We start from the raw sequence: 18,217 nt of genomic DNA, 5'->3' as shown, positions 1-18,217 counted from the left end.
GTTCCTCCGGAATTCCTCCGGAAGTTCCTCCGGGAATTCCTCCGGAAGTTCCTCCGAATTCCTCCGGAAGTTCCTCCGGGAATTCCTCCGGAAGTTCCTCAGGAATTCCTCCGAAGTTCCTCCGGGAATTCCTCCGGAAGTTCCTCTGAATTCCTCCGGAAGTTCCTCCGGAATTCCTCCGAAGTTCCTCCGGGAATTCCTCCGGAAGTTCCTCCGGGAATTCCTCCGGAAGTTCCTCCGAATTCCTCCGGAAGTTCCTCCGGAATTCCTCCGGAAGTTCCTCCGGAATTCCTCCGGAAGTTCCTCCGAATTCCTCCGAAGTTCCTCCGGAATTCCTCCGAAGTTCCTCCGGAATTCCTCCGAAGTTCCTCCGGAATTCCTCCGGAAGTTCCTCCGGGAATTCCTCCGAAGTTCCTCCGAATTCCTCCGGAAGTTCCTCCGGGAATTCCTCCGGAAGTTCCTCCGGAATTCCTCCGGAAGTTCCTCCGGAATTCCTCCGGAAGTTCCTCCGAATTCCTCCGAAGTTCCTCCGGGAATTCCTCCGAAGTTCCTCCTGGAATTCCTCCGGAAGTTCCTCCGGAATTCCTCCGAAGTTCCTCCGGGAATTCCTCCGAAGTTCCTCCGGAATTCTCCGAAGTTCCTCCGGGAATTCCTCCGGAAGTTCCTCCGGAATTCCTCCGGAAGTTCCTCCGGGAATTCCTCCGGAAGTTCCTCCGAATTCCTCCGAAGTTCCTCCGGGAATTCCTCCGGAAGTTCCTCCGAATTCCTCCGGAAGTTCCTCCGGGAATTCCTCCGGAAGTTCCTCCGAATTCCTCCGGAAGTTCCTCCGGAATTCCTCCGAAGTTCCTCCGGAATTCCTCCGAAGTTCTCCGGGAATTCCTCCGGAAGTTCCTCCGGGAATTCCTCCGAAGTTCCTCCGGGAATTCCTCCGGAAGTTCCTCGGGAATTCCTCCGGAAGTTCCTCCGAATTCCTCCGGAAGTTCCTCCGGGAATTCCTCCGGAAGTTCCTCCGGGAATTCCTCCGGAAGTTCCTCCGGGAATTCCTCCGGAAGTTCCTCCGGGAATTCCTCCGGAAGTTCCTCCGGAATTCCTCCGAAGTTCCTCCGGAATTCCTCCGGAAGTTCCTCCGAATTCCTCGGAAGTTCCTCCGAATTCCTCCGGAAGTTCCTCCGGAATTCCTCCGGAAGTTCCTCCGGAATTCCTCCGAAGTTCTCAGGAATTCCTCGGAAGTTCCTCCGAATTCCTCCGGAAGTTCCTCCGGGAATTCCTCCGGAAGTTCCTCCGAATTCCTCCGGAAGTTTCCTCCGAAGTTCCTCCGAAGTTCCTCCGGAAGTTCCTCCGGGAATTCCTCCGGAAGTTCCTCCGGAATTCCTCCGGAAGTTCCTCCGAATTCCTCCGGAAGTTCCTCCGGGAATTCCTCGGAAGTTCCTCCGAATTCCTCCGGAAGTTCCTCCGGAATTCCTCGGAAGTTCCTCCGAATTCCTCCGAAGTTCCTCCGGGAATTCCTCCGGAAGTTCCTCCGAATTCCTCCGGAAGTTCCTCCTGGAATTCCTCCGGAAGTTCCTCCGAATTCCTCCGGAAGTTCCTCCGGAATTCCTCCGGAAGTTCCTCCGGAATTCCTCCGGAAGTTCCTCTGGAATTCCTCGGAAGTTCCTCCGGGAATTCCTTCGGAAGTTCCTCCGGGAATTCCTCCGGAAGTTCCTCTAGGAATTCCTCAAGAAGTTTCTCCGGAAGTTCCTCGGAAGTTTCTCCGGAATTCCTCCGGAAGTTCCTCCGGGAATTCCTCCGGAAGTTCCTCCAGGAATTCCTCCGAAAGTTCCTCTGGAATTCCTCGAAAGTTCCTCCGGGAATTCCTTCGGAAGTTCCTCCGGAATTCCTCCGAAAGTTCCTCCAGGAATTCCTCCGGAAGTTCCTCCGGGAATTCCTCCGGAAGTTCCTCCGGGAATTCCTCCGGAAGTTCCTCCGGGAATTCCTCCGGAAGTTCCTCCGGGAATTCCTCCGGAAGTTCCTCCGGGAATTCCTCCGGAAGTTCCTCCGGAATTTTTCCTACGGAAGTTCTTCCGGGAATTCCTCCGGAGGTTCCTCCGGAAGTTCCTCCGGGAATTCCTCCGGAAGTTCCTCCGGGAATTCCTCTAGAATTCCTGGAGGAACTTTCTGAGGAATTCCTGAAGGAACTACCTGGAGGAACTTCCGGAGGGATTCCTGGAGGAACTTGCGGAGGAATTCCTGGAGGAACCTCCGGAGGAATTCTTGGATGAACCTCCGGAGGAATTCCTGGAGGAACCCCCGGAGGAACTTCCGGAGTAATCTCTGGATAACTTTCGGAGGAATTCCTGGATGAACTTTCGGGGGAATTCATGGAGGAACTTCGGGAGGAATTTCTGGAGGAATTCCTTAAAGGCACTTTCGGAAGAATTCTTAGAAGAACTTTGGGAGGAATTACTGGAGGAACTTCAGGAGGAACTTTTGGAGGAACTTCGGGAGGAATTTCTGGAGGAACTTCCGGAGGAATTCCTTAAAGGCACTTTCGGAAGAATTCTTAGAGGAACTTCGGGAGGAATTACTGGAGGAACTTCAGGAGGAACTTTTGGTGGGATTCCTGGAGGAGCTTCTGGAGTGATTCCTGGAGGAACTCCTCGAGGGATTCCTGGAAGAACTTCCGGAGGGATTCGTAGAGGATTTTTAAAAGGGATTCCTGGTGGCGGTTCCGGAGGGATTCTTGAAGCAACTGCTCGAGGAATTCCTGATGGAATGTAGGGAGGAATTCCTGGAGGAACTTCCTCAGTAATTCCTGGAGTATTTCCCGGAGGAATTCCTGGAGGTGCTTCGGGAAGAATTCTATGAGAAACTTCCAGATGAATTTCAGAAGAAGTTCTTGGAGGAACGTCCGGGGGGACTTCCGAAGGAATTCCTGGAAGAACTTCCGAAGGAGCTTCCGGAAGAATTCCAGGAGGAACTTCGAGAAAAAATCCATGAGGAACTTCCAGAGGAATTCCAGAAGGAATTCTTGGAGGAAAATCCGGAAGAATTCCAGGAGAAACATCCGGAGGAATTCCTGGATAAACGTCCGGATGAATTCCTGAGAAACTTCCGGAGGAATTCTGGAGGAACTTTTGAATGAACTCTTGGAGGAGCTTCCGGAGGAATTCCAGGAGGAACTTTCTGAGAAATTCTTGGAGATACTTCGGAAAGAGTTCCTGGAGGAATTTCTGGAAGAATTTCTGAAGGAACTTCTGGAGGATTCCTGAAGGAACTACTTGAGGAATTCCTGGAATAACTTCCGGAGAAATTCTTGAGGAACTTCCGAAGGATTTCCTAGAGGAACTTCTGGATGAACTTCCGGAGGAATTGCTGGAGGAGTTTCCAGAGGGATTCCTGGACGAACTTCTGGAGGAATTCCTTAAGGAGCTTCCGAATAAATTCCTGGTGGAACTTCCAGAAGAATTCCTGGAACTTCCAGAAGAATTCCTGAAGGAACTGCTTTAGGAATTCCTGGAGGAACTTCCGGAGGAATTCTTGGAGGAATCCGGTTTTGAATCCCAGGATCTGGAAATCCATGAGGATTATATTTGAAAACTCAGAAGGATACCATTCGGAATTTGAGAATTTCCAAGAAAAACTTCCGGAGGAATTCCTAGAGGAGTTTCCAGAGGGATTCCTGGACGAACTTCTGGAGGAATTCCTTAAGGAGCTGGAACTGGAACTTCCAGAAAAATTCCTGAAGGAACTGCTTTAGGAATTCCTGGAGGAACTGGAACTCCAGAGGGATTCCTGGACGAACTTCTGGAGGAATTCCTTAAGGAGCTGGAACTGGAACTTCCAGAAGAATTCCTGAAGGAACTGCTTTAGGAATTCCTGGAGGAACTTCCGGAGGAATTCTTGGAGGAATCCGGTTTTGAATCCCAGGATCTGGAAATCCATGAGGATTATATTTGAAAACTCAGAAGGATACCATTCGGAATTCTAGTATGATTCCATTTAGAATCCCAGGAACCTTCCATTTGAAAACCGAGAAAAATTCCATTTGGAATCCCAAAATGATTCCATTTAGAACTCCAGGAGTTTCATTTGAATGAAACACCATAAAGAGAAAAAAAAACCATAATGATTTCATTTAGAAGCTCCAGCACGATTCCATTTCGAATCACAGTAGCCTTCCATTTTAAATCCCAGGAGGCTTCCATTCGAAATCGAAGAAAGATTCCTGGAGGATTCCACATAGAACCCTAGGAACCTTCTATTTGAAATCACAGAATAATCCGATTTGGAATTCTAGAAAGGGAAGGAGGAATGCCAGAAGCCTTCCATTTGAAATTTCAGAAAGGTTTTATTTGGAATCTCAGAAGGATTTAAAATGTCAGAAGGATTAGATTAGATTTAGATTTAAAATCCCAGGCAGAATCCAATTCAAATACATAGAAGGTTTCCTTTTAGAGTCCGCGGAGCCATCCATTTGAAATCACTATAGGATTCCATTCCAGAAGGATTTCATTTGAATCCCATGATGTTCAGATTTTGAATCCCAGGAGTTTTTTTTATATTTGCAAAAATTCTACCGAACCAGATAAAAACTATGGGGTAAAAACAACGTGAACGCCTGTGATGTACTGATTCCTGCTACATTTTTCATTCATTTTTTTCTAGCGGTTTTGAAGTGCCTTCGAATGCTGTCCGTGCCGCTCTGTATAACATCACTCCAGCGAAAGTAATCCAGCAGCGATCCTTGCAGGGAAATTGCCCAATATCAACTCGCCCTATCTGCGGAAAGTTCTGCCGTAGACCATAGATCACAAGGATGATCCAGCACCTGCCGACGATGACGAAAACTTGTGGCTTGTGGGACACGGCCTATTTGGAACTGACGAAGATAAATCGATCGACCGGTTCAAGGTGTATCGCCATTGCAAGAGACTCGGCCTCTGAAAGTACATCAGGACAAACGCCTTCATAACAGATCTGCATCATGGCAATGTGGGCAAAACATTGGTATTTACATTTCGACAAAAATAATATAATGAATAAACAAATAAAACAAAATACAATAACAAAAACTAGGCTAAAAACTTATTGAAGCAAGAAAACAAGAAACAACTCAATGAAACAAATGTCATGTACGTCGTACTATTTTACGTAGCTTTATTTTACATCGCTTACATTACGTCGAATAATTTTTACATCGGAAATAATCACATCGCTTCTGTTTATTACACAGCAAGCTGTCGAGTACATCGTGCAGTGTAATATTCACCAAGCGATGGAATCGACGGGTTGCATCGATTTCGATGTAATATTCAACAACTTTTTTTGCTGTGTATATATACTTGTAAAAAATACAGCCCTAAAAGCTGACTTAAAGTGGAAAAGGGCACTTATAAGACCGAATTAGTGGTTCATTACTTTCACATGTTGAAATAAAGCATAAGTAATGCATCGCTGCATTCGTAATGCTGATTTAGAATATCGTTGTCTGACAGCTGATAAATAAACGCAACTTCACATCGTTAAAACTGATTTAATGCAATTAGCATTTAGAATGCCGGTTTATGATTGATATATGTGCAATATTGTAATGCTTGGTGTTACTTGGGTCATAATCATCGGTTGTTGCTGCATGTTAACCTGGGAAAGAACGCATTGAATTAAGTTTAACACTTTTTTCGAACAGAAAACATTATGTGTTTGCTTACCTCGGTTTGAAACAAAAGAACATGTAGAACACTGTGTAAAGGCACATCTCTTGGCACCGGTCTCTTGACCCGTTCGAATTGTGAGCGATCCCAAGTAACACGGTTTGTTGTATGAGTGTAAAAAATACATCTTTCGAACATATAGTATGTTACGTTTTGGTATGAAAAACTGCTTTGATTACTTTTACACGACCCAAACAGCGCAAAAATTATCGATATTTTCAACATTTTTCAGTCGCAACCTTGTTTTTGATTGCACATTCACAAAACTAAACCTCAGTACTAAGGATGTTTTCAATAACCGACCTTCAACAAGGCTCTCTCAAATTGATACCAAAACAAAAATGCTGACCGTGTTGGTGTTGGTCAAAGAAATAAATTTTATACAAAAAACGAATGAAAACAAGCATGCATGAAATGATGAACACCATTTTTATAATATTAATAAACATAAATATACAACTGAATAAATAAATCAAATTTGTTCCGAAGCCTCGGTCGAAGCATTATATGCGGCTCATGTTTCATTGGCTAACTTTTTATTTTACTTCTCCTTAATTCATGCGCCATTGATTGAAGAAAAATATAACCATGCCAAAGCATAATTTTGAAAATGATATGTAAACAAATTATCGAAACTGCAAAAGAAAAACAATATGGCGAGATGTCGATAAACAACATGGTCGATGAAAAACGTTCATAACATTGATCTGAAGATGTTGAATTTACGTTAAACTCCTATCAATTTGGTATATATTCTGACAAAACAAAAGTCAAAAAATGAACATGTTATGACCTTGTTCGTAAAATCTTCCTGTAGACATGTTTTATGTTGTGAGAATGTAAAACGAAACATCTAAAAAAACCAAACAAATGTCAAAAATCGACATGTTATCAGCAAGTTGTGAGAATGTAGTATGAAACTTCTTCTCTGATCAAATTGCTGTATGTTTTGCAAAAACCTTATCATAGCTTTCCTTGAACATAACATGTTTTGTATTTCATTTTCCCGACCTTTATTCAACATTATTATTAGATCTTCGTTAATAATGATGTTTTCGGTGTTACTTGGGATACATTTTTCATCTGAAAACAACAGAAACATTAAATAAGAACAACATGCATTTATTTTTATTTTATTTATGTCAATTACCTTTAAATGGAAGAGAAATATTCACTCGCAATCGATGTTTTGCGCACTTTCAATTTTTTTCTTTGTTGATCTGACAGAAGAAAGCGAACTTTCTGCTAGATTTGCCTGCACAAATACTACCGAACTACAACTGTAACTGTTAATGTAGCTTCAATATTGAACTATAGCCATATGCGTGACATCACGAAAAAACCGCTTTTGCTCAATATGATATGGGAGCATGTGTGGATCATAAGACAAAACATGAACACTGAGAGATATTTTCCAATTATATTCTATTATGATTTTAAAATGAAAAACTTTCGAAAACGGAACGTATAAAAATGTTCTATAACTAAATGTTATACATTAACTGCATATGGTAAGCTTAGCGTACATTTATGGAAAGTACACGTCAGAGAGACATTTATAATTTCAGTGTAAACTAATCATAAGACAAAAATTGACAATGTATGTTAAGTTAAATGTGATGTTGCAACAATACAGTAGAAAGTTTTTTACTATGCGGGTGGAAATATATATATAGAAAAACGTCTCGTTGGTTTTCGAACCTCTGACGGAAATTGATATCCGGACAGATAGAAAAAAAAATCAAGTTGGTATTGCGCTTTTTGCACTTTATAAGAGTTCTGCGAGATTTTTTTTCTCACAGTCATCTTTTTCTCACACTCAATACACTCAAAAAGTTTGATTTTCCGTGTATAATATTTGTGTGTGAGTGCTCAATCTGAAAACAAATAGACGTCAAATCATGGCGGGAATCGATTTAGTGTACACGCTTACATGTGACTAACGAGTAATGGGTTATAATTGGGTAAATTTCAGTAACAAAAATCAATCAACCCGAAATGACAGTGAGTGTGAGAAAAAGAAGCGGGCAAATCACAATCTACACATAACTCTTCAAATTGGTGAAATCGGCAATAAAAATGTAATATCCACAGTGGGTGGTTGCATTTATTATTTTAAAAGAAGTTGAACCACACCAACTAATACTATTTTACGAGCTGAGGCCGGCGATTTTGTCTTTGAACAGGTGAGTGCTTTTATTTTCCGAAATCTGCAACCGGTAAATAAGGTTTTTATTCTCCACACAGATCACAAAAAAATCAAGTTACCTACATCTAAAAGAGCTGCTGCCGGAGAACATGATCGGTTCGGTGCTTATTCCTGCTAGCAAGAAGCCGCCACGAAGTACATACGTCGCAAAGGATACCGTGGACCCCCGATAATTTGAACGGTACCTCGTTCAAATTAACGGGGTTCATTTTTAATTTGAACTTCTGGTTACTCTATTTGCATCAGAAAAACTGGTTTCTGGCCGCTCTCTTTGCTGGTTTGTTTTGATTCTGCGTTCCGTTTCACGATGTTTCATTTTTCTTCTCTCGACTCCACGTGCTAAATGACGTTTGAACCATTTTTAATGTGAACGATGTTCAAACCTACGGGGTTCAAATTAAAAAGTGTTCAGATTAAAAGCGGTCGTATTACCGGGGGTCCACGGTAGTCGGAAGAGGCCGGTATTGACGATGCGTCTTCGCCGTTTTGAGTATAATTCCATCTTATTTGATCCTGCTGCTGCTAAAGCAGGAAAGGAACATGCAATCAATTAGAAAAAGTACCAAATTAGTATACTCTGATGCAATTCAACATAAACGAGGAGCCACAGTAGGTCAGCCAAATTTTCCAGAGCAAGAAAATTTATTTTAAAATATTAATATATATGTATTAAATTAATGGGATTCAACCGTATAACGAAAGTCGCATTCCGGATGGATTAAATTAAACGAAAACAAATTATTAAAAAGATGTGAAAAATCCCCGCATAATTGTGAACCATAATTGGATGATTCCTCAGATCATTTATGACTGTATATAATGATATCCCAACTGTTCTGATTGCTGTCTAAACATATGATAAACTAACCATCTCATAAATGGTCTTCACAGTATGTTATATTGTGTTTGGCGAATCAAGTATATGGGTAATGGGCGGTTAAGTATAATTACCATATAAAAACGTTCATTTTCAGTACATATTTTTCGATGCACAATACATGGTTTGGTTCATTTACAATCTCTTTTCACAGATAAAACAATATGGGATGTAATCTGTACATGGTAGAATGATAAAATAAAAAAAATACGCGCACCATATCTCTTATTTTTTATTAGTAGTGAAAGTATTAAATAAATTCCTTGTTTAATTAAAATACACCATATTTTCATAATTTATATATGTTTTATTAAAGTAAATCCGATGTATTCATGAAGTACGAGAAAACAATAGCACTTTATACTTTATTTTATACAGCAATCAAATAGCACTTCATACTGTTTTTTTCTGCAGGGAGCCTGGAAACCGCCATCCTCATCTTACAACGTTGACTGCAAAAAACGAAGAAAAGAAATATGCTTATGAAAAACATTGCAGAGTGTAATGTATTCAAAAAGAACTTACCCATAAACAGTTTTTACACAAATATCAATTTGAATTTCCATTGTCTCGAACGAGGTCTAAAACTGATGGATGAATGGAGGGATGAATCTGGGAAATAATCAAGAAAATTATCGAGGAAATTATATTGTATTCATCATTGATCAAAATTTAAATTACTATAATGTCATTACCAAGGTCATTACTTACCTTCCTTGGAATTTTTGGAGCAAAAAGCAATTGAATAAACCGATGAAAAACTGATCGTAAAATAATACATGACGCTGTTTCGATCGAAACTACAAACATGGCTGCTCCACGGAAAAACAACTCTGCCGTATTTCGAAATTTACGCACACTAAACCCAGAAAACAAACACCTATCGTATGTTTATCATTGAACGATATGATTGGTTAATGTATTCGTGGAATCACAATGTTGCTGAATCTGTTATCAGTCATATATAATTTTTTATCATTTTATTTCAAAATACAATCAAACACGGAGCATAAAAAATTGTAAAATATCAATAAATCATAAAATTATTATATATGGCATTGTAGATTAAAAATGTTGTACAATTTTAATTCTAGATAGATATACAATCATACTTTAAATTGATTGTGATATGAATAGTAACCATAATGGATAATTCATATTAATGGTAGTAACCGTAATGCAAAACGTTTTCAATTATGCGGGTCTACATTTCCTGTCGTTTAATTACAGTTCCGAAAAATATGGATTAATTTTTTTTGAGAATTCCTTCGTAGATTTATAAACGTTTATAAATATTTTTTTCAATTAGTTAAATCAAACATTATACTATACTTGTTTTTACTTAAGATAGCAGGTGAACATCACTTTTTTCATTTATTTGGCAGGGTTGCATGTTCCACACATCTTCTGCCCTCCCGGTCACTCAACAATAAAATGTCCCTTCTTTTTTATTCATAAATTAATAAGCGCAAATTAATATAAAATCAGTTCACTATTTACCGATAATTGAAATTGAAAAATGTTTCGGCCTTTCGAAACATGCATGAACATGTCCGTTTTTATTGAAATAATGACACACGGAGGATCGTCTGAATCGTCTGAATGCATACTCAAATTCGTTTGAAGTAATTCATAACATGTTTTAGATAAATATATGACATCGTGGTGTATCAATTATATAATTTGCTATAAACATAGTCATTTGAACTGAGTTTGTGAAGAACATCTCAGTGATGTGAAATACATCAGACTTGATGGTGTAATTTGGAATGAAATATCAACATTCTGAAACACACGAGTCGGACGTGTATTTGTTATGGTTATTCATGGATGTGCATATCATATGGTAGTGTATCAATAATGAATTTGGATGTATACAATGACATTTGAACTGAGGATGACAAGAACATCGTAGTGATGTGGATTGCACTAGAATTGATGGTGTAAGCAGATTGAAAATATCCATATTCCGAAAAACATGAATCGAACGTGTATTTTTTTATCAGTGTACGTAAAATCCCAAAAAAGTGCACATACACTGAGAAAATTTTTATAGTAGAAACTGCCATTTAAGGGCCGATGTCCACGTAGCGGGTTTGAACTTGCGTGCACGCAGCGTCAACGCAATTGTGGTAGGAAGTACCCAACATCAAATAGAATCATGCACACGCACTTGCGTTAACGCGGCGTTGCCACATGTCTCATTTGCGGCGAGCGTTACCGCAAAGTCACCGCAATTCCCCACAGGAACGCAGCGTGCACGCCAGTATTTTTTTGACATTTCTCTATTCCTTTTCCTTCCAACAAGATTTCAATCAGTTCATTTTGGTTTCGAAAATTAGTTTGCAAATAACAAAAACTTTCAATTCTAACTTCTTTAAATAATAGTACTAGTACGTTCGGAGCGGCAAGTGTTTTTTTCGTTCCTACACAAAAAGAAAAATCATTAATGAAATTAAAAAAACCATTGGTTAAAATAAAAAATTGCATTGGTTCTTTTTCGTAGAGAGTTGCGTATGTTTAAAATAAAAGCCCGAATAGAATGATATTATACATCCATTTTTCTAGTTATCGTTTTTTGATTACAGCGAATTGTAATGGAATTTTTAATGGAATCATAAAAAGTATCAAACAACAATTATACTACGAATAATATTCATGATAGCGTCTATAATAATTTGATTTTAGATGATACACTCAATGGGTCGTTAAATATCGTTACCATTCAAAAAGGCCATTTTTTTCATATATTTTTATTGGGCGATTTTACCAGATATCATTAGTTTATCATCATTTATTTTTCTTGCAATGATTCGGAGTATAATCGATTTTAACAAAGAAGATTAGTAGTATGAGATTTCGTAAAACGAATTTCAGACCAAATAATTATTCAGTGTTTAATCTAGATTGAAAAGCGTGTAATAATTATTTAATTATATGATAACCGTATTATAGGATGTATAATATTATTCTATGAACTACGATACTGGATATGATAGTTCAGAAGGTGTTTTCTCAGTTTATAATAAATAAATGATCATCAAACAAGTTTTATTTACATTTAATTTATCATCTTATATAATTATTATTTACCATCTTATATTATATTGAAATTTTGTTGATTGATTTTTGATGATAATCAGTGTCACTTCACAGATTTCGATGGTGCTGCATGTTCCTATAAGAAATCAATGAAAACAATGAATAACAGCTTGAAATCAGTCCTGGATGTGCATTTTTCATGCCCCGATTTTTTGATAAGCATGCCCCATGGAATAATTAGAATGCCAGCGCTGATTTTTATATAACATGGTTATTAAGCCCATCATAAACTATTCTCACCTTCGCAAGCGTTTTTTCGCTGCTCAACCACATCCGCTCGCGCAATGGCGTACTGTTTCCCGGTATGAGGTTGATATTTCTGGAAATAAACAATAAATATATATTATTCACAATATTATTCATGATTTGTATAATACAGTTTATACTTACATGCATTATAATCCGTTTAATTTTAGGTTTTCTTCCGCACAAACACAATGCACACCGCCATTAACTTCGAAAAAAAAACCTTGAATGGCAGTTGGATCTGTTGCCGATGCGATTGTCACTATCACACTGAAAAAGAAACAACTTCATTTCTGTGTTGGTGAATATCTAAATTATTTATGGTGAGATACGTATACAATAATATGATATCAGGTAATCATTATAATATCATGTATAATCTGCAAATTATTATATATGATCGTGGTTTTATTTCTGTCAATCATATAATTAATATCAACCATTCGGCGTACCATTTATTTCTATTCGGGAGTACAGAAACTTTTGCGTCAGCAATGGTTCAAAAGTGGAATATAAATCTGAAATCAAAAGTTTAAACTTTCAAAACAAAACTGTACAACTGTCAGATCCAAATGGTCCCACTGTGAAAAAAAAACAGTGAAATATTTTAATTTGGAAATCGAATTTCATTTTGCCCCAAAAGAAACCTCCATCCCATTATACCATTTGTTCATATTTTCTTTTAAAATGTAATTAAACCGTAATCATCTTAATTTTGTTTTATTTAATTATTTTAAGCAATAAGTATTCCATCATGTTGTGTCGTAGTCTCAGGTAAACTTTCAAAATTGTCGCCAAGGTGGCCTTTTCCTGACCACTTTTTGGGCTGCGCATTTTGACATGCAAATAAAGTCTTTCTCTCCGATCAAAAATGACAAAATATTTATCTGTAAGAAAAGAAACTTGCATTAGTAAAAAAGTATGCCAAAAAATTATAATGTGAACCAGCAAAAGCCGCACCTAACTTCGTCCTCGCCATCGAAGTTCCAGAGTTGGGCGCTACTTTTGATGGCTGTTTACACACTGTTGTCTACTGTTTATATTCTTGATTAACAAATATTACTTACCTCCCGGTTCCGTAAGATGCCTCGGTATATTTGCCGACCTATCCTGAAGACCCTTGATTCAAGTTATGATTCAAATAAATAAACTGATTTTACAATTACTATGTCTGAAACTTGATTATGCATATGTACAACATGTGATAGATTTAGTTCGGAAAAGGTATTGGAGGGTAACCGCCCCTTCGGTGGGGTTTGATCCCACGACCCCAGTTCGCATGACAGGTGCTTTCCCTACTAAGCTACGAAGGACCTCCGTCGTCCACCGCAGCTTAGCGGGTACTGATGAAACCAAATTCCCAGCACCAGGTACCAGCCGATCTCTCACAATACATTTTCAGAACTAACTCTCTCAAATGTATTTTTGTACACATGTCAACCAAGTAGGATGAGTATTTAGTATTGTCCGGCTCCTACACACTTGCTTCATCAGCAACGGCGCTCAATGAAGTAGGGTTGTGTGAGGTTGTGCCAGTTTGGTCGTCAGATCCCAACACGACCACACAAGCGAAGAGAGATCGCCACTCGAGATCAGTACATTCAAAGTTAATTGCCTATATGCCGGGTATTAAGCCACCCGGAGTGGAAATTAATTACTATGTAAATACTAATACAATACTAAATACTCATCCTACTTGGTTGACATGATGTGTACAAAAATACATTTGAGAGAGTTAGTTCTGAAAATGTATTGCGAGAGATCGGCTGGTACCTGGTGCTGGGAATTTGGTTTCATCAGTACCCGCTGTTGCGGTGGACGACGGAGGTCCTTCGTAGCTTAGTAGGGAAAGCACCTGTCATGCGAACTGGGGTCGGGATCAAACCTCACCGAAGGGCGGTTACCCTCCAATACCTTTTCCGAACTAAATCTATCACATGTTGTACATATGCATAATCAAGTTTCAGACATAGTAATTAATTTCCACTCCGGGTGGCTTAATACCCGGCATATAGGCAATTAACTTTGAATGTACTGATTTTACAATGTTTTTAAAACTTAAAAATTCCCTTCGTTGTAGCTGGACCCACGACCCTCAGTACGCTAAGACTGGTACTTTCTCCAACTTTCAATCGAAGCTGGTTTTGTTTTTTAACCACCTCATGTATTCCATAGTGCCTGAAAAAAACACTCGGTAAACTTTTTTTTTCATTTTCTCTTTTTGGAGAATAGTTTATTGGTGATTGATTTGACAGTTCTACAATTTTTAAGTTGAATGGAAGAACTTTTAATTTTAACTTAACAACAATGAAAAATGAACTTTCAAATAAAAAATTACTTTAACCAAAGCCAGTTTCATTTTTAATTTCAAGAAAATCGAGTACTTTTCAAGTTGAAAGTGCAAAACTGTCTTTAAAACCATGTTTGTTTTTTGTGTGTACGACCATTACATTTCAAACGACCAACACGGGTTTATGCCCAAACGTTCAACGACCACTAACCTGGCGTGCTTCACTTCCTTTGTAATAAGACAAATAGAGAATGGCCATCAGGTGGATGCAATCTATACAGATCTTTCTGCTGCATTCGACAAAATGAATCACCAGATTGCCATAGCAAAATTTGACAAATTAGGCATAAATAACGCTCTGCTCAGCTGGCTTCAATCCTATTTATCAGGTCGCAGTATGGCGGTGAAAATTGGAGATCACATTTTCACCGTTTGTAGTCCGATCCGGCGTTCCACAGGGTAGTCATCTTGCACCGTTTCTGTTTCTGCTTTATATGAATGACGTCAACTTTGTTTTGAAATGTCTACAGTTATCGTACGCCGACGATTTGAAACTGTATTATTGTATCAAGCAAACTCAAGACGCAATGTTTCTGCAACAACAGTTTGAATCCTTTGCAGAATGGTGCCGTATCAACCGAATGAAGCTCAATGTTGCTAAGTGCTCGGTCATATCTTTTGGACGCAAACACTCTCTTCTCCCAACCATCATCCTAAAAATGCGTAAAAAATAGTACCAAACCATTATCCATTTGTGTGCTCGTTATTTTTTATTTGTTTGTTCCGTGAATGTACATAGTTTCGTGCTATCTTTTATAAAAGGTAGTAAAAGTGAAGGATTTGCCAATTCTTTTGGCCAAAGATAATTTTGAGAAGCTTTCGGGTAAGAATTATGATTTTGTATTGCCAATTTCACCAATTTGAAGAGTTAAATATGTGTAGATTGTGATTTGCCCGCTTCTTTTTCTCACACCCACTCTCATTTCGGGTTGATCGATTTTTGTTACTGAAATTTACCCAATTATAACCCATTACTCGTTAGTCACATGTAAGCGTGTACACTGAATCGATTCCCGCCATGATTTGACGTCTATTTGTTTTCAGATTGAGCACTCACACACAAATATTATACACGGAAAATCAAACTTTTTTGAGTGTATTGAGTGTGAGAAAAAGATTACTGTGAGAAAAAAATCTCGCAAAACTCTTATGAAGTGCAAAAAGCGCAATAAATGAAATTCCAGTTGGTTTTGATCAATTATTATGACTTTTAAAAGGTATCCAATATCAATCACCTCACATACCACCCAAGTAACACCAAGCATTACAATATTGCACATATATCAATCATAAATAGACATGCTAAATGCTAATTGCATTAGATCAGTTTTAACGATGTGAAGTTGCATTTATTTATCAACTGTCAGACAACGATACTCTAAATCAGCATTGCGAATGCAGCGATGCATTACTGATGCTTTATTTCAACATGTCAAAGTAATGAACCATTAATTCGGTCTTTTAATTGCCCTTTTCCACTTTAAGTCAACTTTTCGGGCTGTGTTTTTTACAAGCATATATAGCTTCATGGTTACTTGGGCAGGTTACTTGGAAGAATTCAATCCTATTTATCAGGTCGCAGTATGGCGGTGAAAATTGGAGATCACATTTTTTCACCGTTTGTAGTCCGATCCGGCGTTCCACAGGGTAGTCATCTTGCACCGTTTCTGTTTCTGCTTTATATGAATGACGTCAACTTTGTTTTGAAATGTCTAAAGTTATCGTACGCCGACGATATGAAACTGTATTATTGTATCAAGCAAACTCAAGACGCAATGTTTCTGCAACAACAGTTTGAATCCTTTGCAGAATAGTGCCGTATCAACCGAATGAAGCCCAATGTTGCTAAGTGCTCGGTCATATCTTTTGGACGCAAACACTCTCTTCTCCCAACCATCATCCTAAAAATGCGTAAAAATAGTACCAAACCATTATCCATTTGTGTGCTCGTTATTTTTATTTGTTTGTTCCGTGAATGCACATAGTTTCGTGCTATCTTTTATAAAAGGTAGTAAAAGTGAAGGATTTGCCAATTCTTTTGGCCAAAGATAATTTTGAGAAGCTTTCGGGTAAGAATTATGATTTTGTATTGCCAATTTCACCAATTTGAAGAGTTAAATATGTGTAGATTGTGATTTTCCCGCTTCTTTTTCTCACACCCACTCTCATTTCGGGTTGATCGATTTTTGTTACTGAAATTTACCCAATTATATCGCATTACTCATTAGTTACATGTAAGCGTGTACACTGAATCGATTCCCGAGATTTGACGTCAATTTGTTTTCCGATTGAGCACTCACACACTAATAATATACACGGAAAATCACATTTTTATGAGTGTATAATGTGAGAAAAAGATGACTGTGAGAAAAAAAATCTCGCAAAACTCTTATGAAGTGCAAAAAGCGCAATAAATGAAATTCCAGTTGGTTTTGATCAATTATTATGACTTTTAAAAGGTATCCAATATCAATCACCTCACATACCAGGTTACTTGGAAGAATTGAAGCACAAATTTCGGAAGCACATACTGAAATGTCACCCGCCGAAATTGCAGCCACAATCGGGCGTTGATGTTCCTTCACATCCGGATTAATCCAATGGCATTCGAAGGCAAACTAAGCACACCGAATGATGTCGAATGAACTCGATGATGAATCCTAACTATTCCAGCTTTTTTGACGTAAACTATTTTTTAATAAAGAATATAATGTAAACTTGTTTTGTTCCCTTTTTACGTCTAAAACAGTTGGCCTGAAAGAAATTTAACATTTAATCATATTTTCGATGAACCAAGAAACTCACCCATATATTTGTTTACTAAAATTGCGTAAATTTCACTCATGAGCGAATTTCGTGGAGGGATAAAAAGTACGCAATTTTTGACATAGAGTCGGAATACGCATTAATGAGTAAAAGAGTTTTACGCATTTATTGGGTAGTCCCAGTTGGTCACCGAAATGCGTATTTTGTACTATTGCGCTTTTTGCACTTTATAAGAGTTCTGCGAGATTTTTTTTCTCACACTCAATACACTCAAAAAAGTTTGATTTTCCGTGTATAATATTTGTGTGTGAGTGCTCAATCTGAAAACAAATAGACGTCAAATCATGGCGGGAATCGATTTAGTGTACACGCTTACATATGACTAACGATTAATAGGTTATAATTGGGTAAATTTCAGTAACAAAAATCGATCAACTCGAAATGAGAGTGGGTGTGAGGAAAAGAAGCGGGCAAATCACAATCTACACATAACTCTTCAAATTGGTGAAATCGGCAATAATTATTGAGTATTTTGGGGTTACCCAGAGACGTTGTTTATAGATAGAGACCCGCGAAGAGTGAAGCCGAAAGTACCAATCGAACGGTACCAAACGAGCAAAGCAAACAAACATTACCAATCGGTGCTAAATGCGAGATAAGTATTGTAATCAATATTATATAAATCATTAAAAAGTTTGAAAAGTTAAGTAAAGTAAGCTGTTTTCAGAGTTCTCATAGCAAGTTTAAATATTATATTTAATTATATTTCTTGTTGAATATTTGGCGATGGTGCTGAAAAAGGCAGGATATGGAGGTGAGACAAATGAAATAACCAGGCTACTGTCATGCTATTGTTTAGCCCATCGGCAAATCGTAGCCAGGATGTCCCGGGCACAAATTTTTTTTCATACTACTTTTCAATGATGACAGCGGTCTATGTCTATTGATGATGATGACACCGCGCTTGTCACAGGGTC

General features: G+C 38.4%; 3 long non-coding RNA genes across 3 annotated transcripts; all 3 read right to left on the bottom strand.

The window, feature by feature from the left end:
* Positions 1–5,587: 5,587 nt before the first annotated feature.
* On the bottom strand, positions 5,588–6,977 carry LOC134221145 (uncharacterized). Its single transcript, XR_009982230.1, has 3 exons — positions 6,841–6,977; positions 5,688–6,773; positions 5,588–5,619 (listed from the first exon to the last, which is right to left on the bottom strand). It is a non-coding gene; the product is annotated as an uncharacterized LOC134221145 (long non-coding RNA).
* Positions 6,978–9,047: 2,070 nt separating this feature from the next.
* Positions 9,048–9,973, bottom strand: LOC134224348 (uncharacterized). Its single transcript, XR_009982918.1, has 3 exons — positions 9,488–9,973; positions 9,302–9,388; positions 9,048–9,228 (listed from the first exon to the last, which is right to left on the bottom strand). It is a non-coding gene; the product is annotated as an uncharacterized LOC134224348 (long non-coding RNA).
* Positions 9,974–11,822: 1,849 nt separating this feature from the next.
* Positions 11,823–12,426, bottom strand: LOC134224773 (uncharacterized). Its single transcript, XR_009983058.1, has 3 exons — positions 12,269–12,426; positions 12,119–12,197; positions 11,823–11,954 (listed from the first exon to the last, which is right to left on the bottom strand). It is a non-coding gene; the product is annotated as an uncharacterized LOC134224773 (long non-coding RNA).
* Positions 12,427–18,217: the final 5,791 nt, after the last annotated feature.

Source organism: Armigeres subalbatus, chromosome 3 (genome assembly GCF_024139115.2).
Source record: "Armigeres subalbatus isolate Guangzhou_Male chromosome 3, GZ_Asu_2, whole genome shotgun sequence".
NCBI lineage: Eukaryota > Metazoa > Arthropoda > Insecta > Diptera > Culicidae > Armigeres > Armigeres subalbatus.
The sequence above is the reverse complement of the archived record's forward strand: the minus strand, read 5'-3'. Positions and strand labels throughout refer to the sequence as shown.